This window comes from Spermophilus citellus (assembly GCF_964194105.1).
Source record: "Spermophilus citellus genome assembly, chromosome: 2".
Classification (NCBI taxonomy): domain Eukaryota; kingdom Metazoa; phylum Chordata; class Mammalia; order Rodentia; family Sciuridae; genus Spermophilus; species Spermophilus citellus.
In genome coordinates, this window is record NC_138183.1 from 225574368 (window position 1) to 225587253 (window position 12886).

Here is a 12886-nt window from a genome sequence, read left to right on the forward strand (position 1 = left end):
CATCATTGATCACTTTCAAGTAAACTTCCACAGTTCTGCCAGGTGTAGTACACACATCTGTAATTCCAGCTACTTGGGAGGCTGAGGTAGGAGGATCCCAAGGTGGAGGACACTGTCTTTCAAAATGAAATAAAAGGGGCTATGAATGTACCTCAGTAGTAGAATTCAAAAGTTTAAGTTCAATTCCCAGTACAGACAATGGACACATAAATAAATATGTACATACATACACACCGAACTATAGTTGAATTGTGAGAATCTTGGAATTGCAAATTTTGGTACCAGTAAATAATTCAAATTTTGACACCAGTAAATAATTCAAATTTTGACATACTCTCAAGATGGTTTACTTACAATAAAATTGATATTTTATCAGGTAATTGCCTAAAGAATATATTTCAGTTTTCAGTGACATGGACTGACGATGTTAAAAGTTTATTTTCAATATCTAGGCCTGATAAACCATCTATTACCAATAAGTGAAAATGCTGATCTAGTTTCAATAAATATGATTTTCCCATAAACTACAGAAAATTTTCTAATATTTTAAAGACAGCTAGATATGCCTCTGATGTCAATCATTCATTTCTATTTTGCATAAAGTTGTTTCATAATCTCAAATATTAATGTCTTCCCCCCAAAAAAAAGAACATATTCACAATGAGTAGTCTAGTCTATAGCCTCTCAGAAATATTTTTTAAGACTTCTATACTTTTTTTTTGAAAGAGTATGAAGACAAATTAAAAGGATATAATTCTCCACTTAAATACTTAATTTTGGCTAAATCAGAAACACATGATAAAGATACAACTCACAATATTGAGTGGTTAAAAAAAAAGTGTTCTTATGAATTTAACAAAAGCCCCCAAATTACAAAGACCTAGCCATCTTATGCACAAAATTACTATTATTTGAAATTAGATCCAAATACAGCTAAAAATTTAAAAGACTAAAGGGGTGCAGTGCATGGAAAAGCAACAAGTAAAATTCTAGATAGTATTTTTAAAACACGCTGAATACAGTGGCACATGCCCAGCAACTCAGGAGGCTGAAGCAGGAGAACAGCAAATTATAGGTAAACTTGGGCAACTCAAGGAGTTAGACTTGGGGGGGGGGGGGGCGGTAGAGTGCTCACTGGTAGAGTGCCCTTGGATTCAAACTGAATAGGGACTGGGTATTCACTATACATTTTCTTGAAACTCACTCGAGATCTATCAGAATAAAAAAAATTGAACAACTTGCTTAATTAAATGAACAATTTTGTATGAAGCCTAATTTTTGTTTGCATGGAAGTTACTGCACCATGCCATCTTCTAAAAGATTTGCTGAAAATTCCATTAAAGCAATTTTTTTGACTGAGTGCTCATAAAAGTCTATTTTTCCAAACATATGCCAAAATCCTGACAAACTTAATATGAAGACAGTTAAATAAAATAAAAATACAGGAATATGTTAAAATAGCCAGGTACAGTGGCATATACTTGTAATACTATCGACTTGGGGTACTGAGGCAGGAGGATACCAAGTTCAAAGACAACTTCAGCAATTTAGCAAAGCCCTAAGCAACTTATTGAGACCTTGTCTCAAAATTTTGAAAAAAGTGTTGGGGATATGGCTCAGTGGTTACGTTCCCCTAGGTTCAATCCCAGGTACCCAAAAACAAAAAATCCGGAAACTGTTGAACAAAGAAAAAGGAAGTCATTTATGAACCCACTGTATTACCTATTTCCATAAATGTACTATACTCTAAATTTCATTAGTGTAGTGGCTAGTGATTAGGAGCCTAGATTAGGGAATTAAAATTCCAGAGTTTAAATCCCTAGCTTTCCTATTTATTTCCCAGTAATTTAAGCCTAAACCACTCTAAGTCTCAGAAAAACTGAATATCTTAAGGTAATGGGAATTATACATTCCTACATCAAAGGGTAAATTTGACTAATTTTAAGTTGCAATGATCCATAAGTACTAATCAGTGCATGGAATATATTCAAGACCCAATGTTAAAAATTACTGAGATAATAACTGCAAAAAATTAAGAATCTAAAATGAAAATTTTTTAAAGGTAACTTTTTTTTACTTATCAAAAAATCTCATTCAGAAAACATTGTTACCTACAAAAGTATCTTAAGTAATACTATAGATCTACATGTAAAATATAATAACTGAAAAAACTGCATACTTAAAAACGAACTGCCAAGTTAATTCCATGAATAGTTTGATACATTAAGATTTAAAGTAAAATAGGTTAAAGTAAAAATATTTTTTAAGTTCCCCTTTCTGTTCCCTTACTGTAAGGACGATTCTAAAGACAACTCTGGTCTAGAATACTTCGTTGTACTTTTCCATTTGTCTTTTAACTTACAAACATGAACTGCTACAAACAACATGAGCTCATATTAGTTTTCTTTTTTGATAGGGGAGCATCAAGTTGAAAACAGTATGAAATTCGATAAATACACAAAGAATAACAGAAAAAGACCATTGTTGTGATGTCAAGTAATTTAATCAGTAATAGAAGTTTAAAAAATAATCTAGAACAAGGGAAAAAAGGATTAAATTAGAACATTATTGTTCCTTTAAAATGGGTTAATGCAAATGTGCCACCCTTATGTGAGATGTTAATAAGAGCAAACTGCCACAGGTGAGGGAGGATGAGTGGCATATGGGAACACTGTGTGCTTTACAATCAATTTCTCTATATACCTAAACTGCTGCAAAGATAAAGCTTATTAATTAAAAATAAAATAGGACTAAAACTCTCCTGATACTGACAGCCTAGTTTTACAAAGAATTTTGTATGGTGTAAAAACACTATTTCTAAGCAATTATTGTAGTTGATCTTTTAGCCATTACCTTATGCCAGTCATTAAATGTTTGTTTCTTAAAAAAGTGAGAAAAATAAATAAATCTTAAAAATGGGTTAATGGTTGGTTCTATAGGAAAATATTCTATATAAGCTGTTCATAGCAAACCATAAGTAACACTGAGCCCATGTGGAAGTTACATGGGTAACAATACATTTTCTTGAAACTCATTCGAGATCTATCAGAATTTTTAAAAATTGAGAATAGTTGAACAACTTGCTTAATTAACTGCCACAGTAATTTAATGGAAGAGCTTTAGGTCCCAGCAGTCATAAATGCCCACCTCCAAATTCTGTCATTCCTATTCTTACATACTACAATTTTTGAGTAACCTGCAAATTCCTTGGATTTCCTTAAGATTATTTAAAAAATATCACTTCTACTCTAGATTATTAGGCCAATATTACATTAACACAGATATTGAATAAAGTTCTGTCCTTGTAGTTGAGGAACATGGCAAAGAACCACCCCTTCCCTTGCTAAACCTGAGATAAAATTTAATATAAAATTTCTTTTAACTGAACTTGAATATTGACTTTTTGTGAGTACTGTTTCTTTAAATCTCAATTATCAATTCAGGAGAGTCAAATTCACAATGGACCAGCTCACTTATCTAATAAAGTTGTTTAAACACAACATTAGCCAACACAATTTATTTAGATGATCTTTTTGACACATTTTCTAAGTTATTTTTAAAGAGATCATTGATTTTTTAAAAAACTCTTGTAAAATACTGAATAATTTGCAGGTCACAGTGGCACAACATCTACAACCTCAGCCACTTGGGAAGGAGTATTGCAAGTTCAAGGACAGCCTAATCATCTCAGGGAAACCCTGTCTCAAAATAATCAAAAGGGTTGCAGATGTAGCTTAGTGGTAAAGTGTACCTTGAACCCGTGCCCCCCTCAAAAAACAAAAACAACCTCACTTGATTAAGTAAACCCACAGTTATTTCCAGTAGGTTTTTTGGTTTCTTTCCCTGTAGGCTAAGAATTGACAGTCATTACTGACAAGAGTACATTATTTTATATTGGGAAAACTTGCTAAAAAGGCACGTTAATCTTCCAAATAGTCTTATCGAAATACACTCACTAGTAAGCTGCTTACAAATGGGGGGAAGAAACTGTGTGGAGAGAAAGTTAATACTTCCCAGTTGTTTCCAAACATAATTAACTTTGAGACACAGAAATAGTACCCGTTTACATTGAGCAATAAACACTGAAAAACACTAGCTAATAAGGAAAAATATTGCTGATTCAGGGAAAAATCAACAGGTTCAAATGGAAGGGCAGTTTTTGGAGGAAAACTGATTAAAAGTATTGTCCACCTGCCCCCAATATAATACTTTAAACTCCCTTATGACACTACACTTTTTGAGAACATTTTATATGGTATTGTCATTCTGTACATTTGTTTTTTTTTAAATAAAATTTTACATTACTGAATAAAGATTATTTACAGTCTCAAAGTAAGACTTTTGAGGGGTGGGTGCTGGGAAACCAACCCAGGCACTTGTAAATTCTAAGAGCTTTCTCTATACCCTGGAGCTCTACTCTCTGCTTTCACGTCATGATTTTTTTGTACTAATTACAAAAGAAAAATTATTAATTACGCAGTGGAGAAACTGGTCAACACCTAAAACACACCATCAAAATTGACATCACTAGCTGGACATGGTGGCATATTCCTGTAATCCAAGTGGCTCAGGAGGCTGAGGCAGAAGGATCCCAAGTTCAAGGCCAACCTCAGCAACTTAGTCTCCAAAAAAAAAAAAAAAAAAAAAAACAAAAACAAAAAACAAAAAAAAAAAAACAAAAAAAAAAAAAAAACCTGGCTGGGAAATGTGGTAGTGGCTAAGAGACCCTGGGTTAATCAACCTCTAGTATCAGGAAAAAAAAAAAAAAAACACAAAAAAACAGACAGACATACATCACCAATAAGGGGCAAATGAACATCATGCCGTCTCTGGATGAGCTGGACTTAGAATGAGTGACCATTTCTGTAGCTTTTCAGCTAAAACATAAACCTAAACTGGATGAGTGAGCATGAAATTTAAGGACTGGGAAACTTCCACATCAAAGGAGACTAAACAGGGCTGGGGATATAGCTCGGCTGGTAAGTGCTTGTCTTGCATACACAATTGTCAGCACCACAAAGGAAAAAAAAAAAGATTAAAGAGAAATGACAATTACATATGTTTAGTGATCTTAAACTAGATACTGATTAAGAAAATTGCTATAAAGGTCATTGCTCTAAAAAGTAGGCCATAGATGGCAAATGTTTAATTTCATGAGTTCAATAATAGTTTATATATAAAAGTATATATTTGTTATTGGAAAACACAAATACTAAAGGTCATAATATATGCAACTCATTGCTTAACCATTCAAAAAGAATTGACAAAACACATAGATGGCCCTAGAAATCTATGGGTTCAAACAAATTTAACCAACTGCAGATTGAATATGTAGATTTATTATTATTCCCCAATTACTTCAGTATAATTAAGCACTATTTACATAACATTCACTTTGTACTAGATATTGTAAGTAATCTGGAATGAAATATATGAAATATAGGTTACATGCAAATGCTATGCCATTTTATACAGAATTTGAGTAAGCATCTATAGAATTGGGGTACTGAACAAGAGATGAATGCATGTCATAATATTAACTACTGGCCAATCTGAGCAAAACAGATATGGGAGGTTTTTTTTGCATTATTCTTGCAACTCCCCGTAACTGTAACAATTTCAAAGTACATTAAGTTCATTATAAAAACTATTTACATTGTATATGCCTACTTGTATCCTTTAAAAGCAAGGCTTTCTGTTCAACCCATGCAAAGCAGATTAAACCATGTGATTGGCATACAATTTGCATGTTCAATTCTAAATACTAATAATCTAAATAATGTTTCAAACATTTTCTCAACTACCATATCAAAATTATAAGAACCACGGAATCTTCAAATTTCTTGATTGCTACACAGTAGCTAACAATGATAACCAAATGGCAAAACACTGTTTAAATACAAGAAATGTTATTGTCAATCTGCCCCCAATATAGTACTTCACTTTAATGAGAATATTTCACAGTATTGTCATTTTTCATATTTGTTTTGTAGATTACTGAAGTGATTCTCAATTAATGAAAACCCCATTAAAAAATCATCCTTGGTTTGATTTAAAAACTGTTGAATTTTGCCATTAAGAAAATAAAAAGATTTATTCTGTAAGAGGACATGAGTTTAAAATGGCTGAACTCTTATAGTGAAAAATCCCAAAATGAATTGAAACTTGGCTACAAAAGTAACCGGTTCCTTTGAAGACATTCTGTTCCACACCTCTAAAAGAATTAGTACCCATACTATTTATAAGACTCAAATACAGGGTCTTGGGCTGGAGCTCAGTGGCAGAGTGCTTGCCTAGCGCATGTGAAGCCCTGGGTTCAATCCTTAGCAACACGTAAAAAAATAAAAATAAATTCTGTCCATCTAAAACAACAAAACTTTTTAAAAAGCACTCAAGTACTATTTGAACAAATGGATATTAAATGGCAAAACTGAAAATATTGATATATGGTATTCTTCTTTAAACTAATGTTAGCTACTACAAAAAGCTGCAGCTAAAAAAATTTTTTAAGCCACATCTAGGTTGAGTGACCCTCCGGTGAGATTTAGGACTTCCTTAGAAGTTACCTGATTCTTAAGTTTGGCATCCATGTTTTTACTTTTCTTTTTTAAGCTTATGGAACCAGAAAATTGGGTTTCAAACCCAGAACAACAATTCAGTAAAATATTGTCAAAGCTAAAATGACTATTCCTGATCAGATCTAAAATATCATATTATCACCAAGCATGTAGCACAGGTTTCACTGATTATTTCTTGGTTATGCAGGAAAAACAAATTGTTTTTATTATGCTGATGAGTATAAGGAATGTTCTGTCACACATAAACTGTACTGACAGCAGGAATATTTGATTACTGCCCTCTAATGCCTCAGTTCCTGAAATTGGCTGAATGAAAACACCTTAACAAAAATATATCATGTATCCATTCTTCAGAGATTGAAATGTGGCATTACTGGGATGCTAACCTAGTAGTTTCTATGCTTTTAAAGTAATCTCGGCTGACCAAGCAGGGAAATGTGAAAGATCTGGCTCTAAATAAATTTGATTATTCATGTGCAAAATGAGAGGACCAGAAGTTGGGTGTGGTGATGCATGCCTATAATTCCAAAGGCTCAGGAGGCTGAGGCAGGGGGATTACAAATTCAAGGCCAGCCTCAGCAAAACTTAGTGAGACACTCTCAAAATAGAAAATAAAAACAGCTGGTTCAATCTCCAGCACCAAATAAACAAAAGATAACAAAATGAGGGGGCCAAACAGATACAAATTCCTAGTTTGGAAGATAGCATCCATTTTGGCTTTCTAGCAACTGAAAAAAATAGAAGAAAAATCACTATTAAATGGCCAACATTCTTCAAGTCCAATATGAAAAACTGCAGAAATTATTGCCATAAAATAGGCCATTTCCCATATATAAATTTTTGGGTAAGGGAAGACCTTTCAAGAGCTGAAATTTCACACCTAAATAAAAAGACTATTAAATCATAGAACATTTTCTATCATAAAATTGAGTTGTTTTTATAAATATCAAAATAGCTTTAGTAACTCATCTTTGAACCTTATTACATTTCAACATTATCCCAAGACTACAATTCAATATTGCTTTGACATGGCAATGTCTTCAGAATTATCATTTCACATCTCCAAATAGGATACTTTTCTTTGGAGGTCTCTCAGCATACAAAATGGTAACTTACCCACATTATGATTCTTTGAGCCTTATTAAAGCAGATGCAATTGTCAACAAGTTGTATTCAACTTGTTCACCATTTTTGTTGTTGTTGTTGTTCAAATTGCTGTGAATTCTGTTATGTGGAGGGAAAAAGATCTATAGACTTCAACCTGTTACACCATTATAAAAAAACAACTATTTGTTTTCTGGTAGAAATTTCTTAAGAGCAAAACTGGTAATAAAAAGTTTAAGCCTAAAAATAAATTCTTTACAAGCTAATAAATACATTCTTATCCATTTATAAAAGTGGAGCTTTTTACAGGTATCACTGGTAATGTTTTAGACATCTTCATTTCCTGGAAGAGCCTTGCAGTTGCATATAAAGTAACTGTGTGAATGTTGATCTACTAAACAATATAAAAATAATGAAAAGTGGTCATTTTTGTTTTTTTAAGCAAGTGAATTGGAATCTGGTTCTATGCTTAAATGCTTACACCCTGAAAAGGCTTTTATGTGCTGAAATTAGTTCTCTTCCCAAATATAGATGTTTTTAGCTCTGTAATATTATGAAGGGCTTAAATGTGTTTTGTTTATTCACAGATGCCATGTTGGAGAATATCTCTTAATACCTCTTGGGAAGGGACAGGGAGCACAATTCAGAAATTATTCCCTATGATTTTTTAAAAAATATTTTTAGTTACAGATGAACACAATGCCTTTATTTTTATATGGTGTTGAGAATTGAACCCGGTGCCTCACATGTGCTAGGCAAGCACTCTACCACTGAGCCACAACCCCACCCCATATTCCCTGATTTTAATGACTATATTCATGATAATTTTTAAAAAGATTAGGTATTAAATGTTATCCTATAAATACCCAGGAAATTTTATGCTAAAACACAACTACATTCAAGAAAAACAATGAACCACATGATCACAATTTAGAATGTATTTTGTCATTCATACATCTAGTTAGATATATCCTTTCCCATATTTTCAGGTATCATAACTCTTATTAAACAAAATAGAATAAGCCTAAAAAGAGAAAAGAAAATGATCATTTTTTAATGTTTACTAATGATTGCTGAGGTTATAATTTTGTATGCCTGTGATACCAGTGATTTGGGAGACTGAGGCAGGAAGATCCCAAGTTTGAGGCAAATCCCTGTCTTAAAATAAAAAAACAATAAGGACTGGGGATAGAGCTCAGTGATAAAACATCCTGGGGTTCAATTCCCAGTACCAAAAATAAAGCTGAGAAATATAAAGGAAATTAGGTTGATTAGTACAGTATTATGCTTGAAAGTGGCATTTTTTTACATAAAAGAATTACCCAAGCCAGGTACAGTTGGTGCATGCCTGTAATCCAAACAGTTTGGAAGGCTGAGGTAGAAGGACTGCAAGCTCAAAGGGAAGCCTCAATAACTCAGGGAGGCCCAAGGTAACTTAGTGAAACCCTGTTTCAAATCAAAAATATAAAAATGGCTAGGGATATGGCTCAGCACCTCTGGGTTCAATCCCTGGTAACAAAAATAAAATAAAAATTACCTTGACAACACAAAGAGAAAACATAGGTTTTATTTAAAGAAATTTTGTAACCCTAGTGACTATATCCTTTTTTAAAGTTTCAGTATGAAATGTCTTGGGAGAAAAGGCCCCAAATCGGAGGCAAAGTGTATATATAGATCATGTTAGTACAAGTGATAACACCTAAATGCTGCTATGATATGGACAGGGGAAAAGGATGGTTTTAGACATTGTAATAAAACCTAAAAGTTTACTGTTTGTAATGATGAACACACAAGTACTTCTTTTACTTATCAAATAGTACTTTAGTTTTTCAAAGAACTTTCAGATATTTGATCACTCAGTTGTGTTTGCAAGTACTTTCTGTTGTTTTACATTTCTATTCTACATTTATTTATGCATTTAAAAAACTGTGGATAAAAAAAGCATATTGAATTAGAGTAAAATCTGAATAATCACACAGACATGGACCAACATTTATTACAAACAGGAAAAGTTTGGATCTATAAGAGTACAGAATTTTTTTTGAAGGGCAGCAAACTGAAGTATAAAAAAATAAATCACCATGATCTATATAATATTTTTACCTGCATTTTAAAGTCACATTCATTCTTAAATATATACAAAACATTATAATACAGTAATTTAAATTGCTATGTAAAAGTATTAAACAGTATCAACAGCAGAAAAGTTTTATTTCAATTTAGGTCACTCATGATCCATCCTGAGTTCACCTCCATTTTCCAAGAAGAAAGGTTATTTTGAAAAACTGAAATTTATAGTTCACAACCTAGTATTTATAAGGAAAGAAAAACCAAGTAAAGAATTCATATTTTAAAGTTTTTAAAATAAAAAGCAATCAATTCTCTATATATTTTTATTAAAGAATTACAACTTTCACAGACATCAGGTTACATTGTTGCTATTACCAGCAGTATTACCTTCTTCATTTCTCCTTCAGCTACCAAGAAAAACATCCTTTTGTTGGAATATTTCTTATCAATGTGGCTCAATTAAAAACAAATTACTTCTAACAATATTGTAGCTTATATGTTGTCATATCGATCACCCAATTACACGAAAAACTACAGAAACCATAGGAGAAAGGGAGGCTTAAAGGAATATGGTGAAATTGTACAGCTTTTTGCAATTTTGTGCTGAGTGACCCTTTTGATCACTGTAAAAAGTGGTTCTATAAAGAGCACTGAGACTGATTAGGAGAGGAATACAAGTGTTAAAATAATTTTGTATTTCTTAAAACATTAATAAAACTGAATTTAAGTCATTTGTATACAATTAAAATTAGAGATATTTTAAATGTTTCCTTTCATAAAACTAGAAAGCAGTAGTTTTATATCACAGCAGATAGATTTAGACTACTGATAATTTATCTCTTTATGAATACTCCTAAAATAACTTGCTCTTATTATTTTGTTAAAGCATGTGAAGCGGAGGTTTGGAATGCAGAGTAAAGAAAGCATTTCAAGGAAAAGAGACAAGTATCATTTCCCAAATATTACATAACACTAAAAAGTAACTTGGACTAATGTTCAAACTTACTGTAGTATGTTACAAAGAACATGACCCTAAATGTCCATTTGCTAGAAAGCAACTTTACCTCCATCGGTTTCTATACTGTAGCAAAAAATAAAAGTGGGTAATAAGTTAAGGATAACATCTTAAAACCCCAATTTTATAAAGGCAGGTAATACTAAACTCTCACTAATGTGAGAAAAGCTAATATTAGTATCATTTAACTTCATTTTAAATAACTATAATATGCTCTGATTTTCAATGTGTTTCAAGTTCAAAAATAAATTTTTTTTCCTGCCCCTCAGAACTTGAGCAGCATGTTCATATAATTTCTCCAGGGAAGAAATTTACTTTTCTTAAAGATGTATATATTTTCTACTAGAAAATATTAATATATTTAGAATTGTACATGAGTTCGGCTTAATATAAATAAATGAAACGTCACAATTTCCCCACCATGAATTACCAAGTTACAACAATGTATTAACACAACTTTATTTTCTTGAGAGTGCATACAGGATGTTATGTAAACACTGTTAGTATTACTTTCAATGTAAAGACATTCTTATTATTAACTCAGATATTTTAAAAGTATTATAAACAGGTTATATGTCCTCTCCAGATATAAAGGTCACATTGAATGATGTGACCAAACAAAATTTTAGCCTTCCACAGGCCAAAAAAAAAAAAAAAACAAAAACAAAACACCCCACAATGTGAAAATAAAAATAGAGAGCAAATCAGTAAAGACAAAAAACACAGCTTGGGTATGCATTTCTGAAACCAGTGTTCAATGTAACAACTGAATTCCTAAATCAGAAGTGTAAAAATTTAAATATACATATTTGTTACCACTTTTCTCAATGGATGATTTATATACAACATACATATTATGTGTTTATACATACATATTTGTGTACTTGTTGTGTATATGAGTGTGAAATAACTGCAAATATTACCAATAAATCAGGCAACTGCTAGTAGCTGTGAAATATACAAAATGAGCCTATTATTTAGACAAATTTCAGCCCCTGGGAATAGCATATGTTCTTTTTCAGATTTTTTTTTTAAAGAATGCAGTTTTTATATCACTCATGGTATTCATAATTACAGAATGCAGTAGTATCTGCCAATTTCAATTTAGCTTATGCTATAATAAAATGCATTGATAATGTCTAAATGCTGGAGAAGACTCAAATTATTACTTTAAGACACAAAAAAGATTATATATTATGTTCATTTCTGATAAATTTAAATATAAGCTAATATGTCTGTAAAGTCAGACTAGAATGTAGACCAGGTGCAGGTGATCCAGGTTCCTTGCTTTAATACAAAGCAGCACTGGCTTCACACTCAATTGAGTTTCATGCCTGCCTACTCTGGCGATTAAAATATAGAAGGAAAGAAATGGTCCAGAGAATAGGGATGAAAATTTAAGCATATGGATCAAAACTACCAGACTCCACATAAGGCACAATCGCATTCACACATACAAACACACAGACCATATACACAACCTCACACACAAAAATAAAACACACACGATGTTCTTGCTATGGTCCGTAACTTCCCTCCCACAAAGTAATACAATCTAAATTATAGCACAAATTTAGTGAGTACACTGTAGCCTCTATTTAACTCTACTGTTGGTTGGGTCCATTGTGAAGACACATCACAGGTGACTCTGTGTTGTGCTGAACTCTGTTCAATACTGCTGATGGCTGAGGTCCTTTAACAAGGTCTAAATAGACCCACATAATATAAAATTTCAGCTACAGTGAAAAATGTTGAGGCTGCAGTGTACTTAACTACATTGAGAATTTATATTACAAAGTTAACATTAAAAATAAAAGCACTGCTTAAAGTCTTATAAAGGAGTTATAAAAAGAAATGGTTATCATTTTCAGCTAAATGTGGATATCAATTATTCGCATTTCACCATTCCATCCTATTAATTTATACCTGAAAATGATTTCTTGGTGCTGTTAGACACATTAATTAAGAATGGGATCCTTATTCTTTAAAGTAAACATTCCTGGCTTCAAATTTCAAGACAGATTATTAAAAAAACAAAACAAAACAAAAAAAAAAAAAACACAAGAAAAACAAAAATCAAAGTATCATCAGGAAAATTATGATTAAAAAATTTGAGTTA

General features: G+C 32.0%; 1 protein-coding gene across 4 annotated transcripts in view; it reads right to left on the reverse strand.

The window, feature by feature from the left end:
- CSTF3 (cleavage stimulation factor subunit 3) overlaps positions 1 to 12886 on the reverse strand; it is a 78547-nt gene that overhangs the window by 45519 nt on the left and 20142 nt on the right. The gene's annotated exons all lie outside the window — the stretch shown is intronic.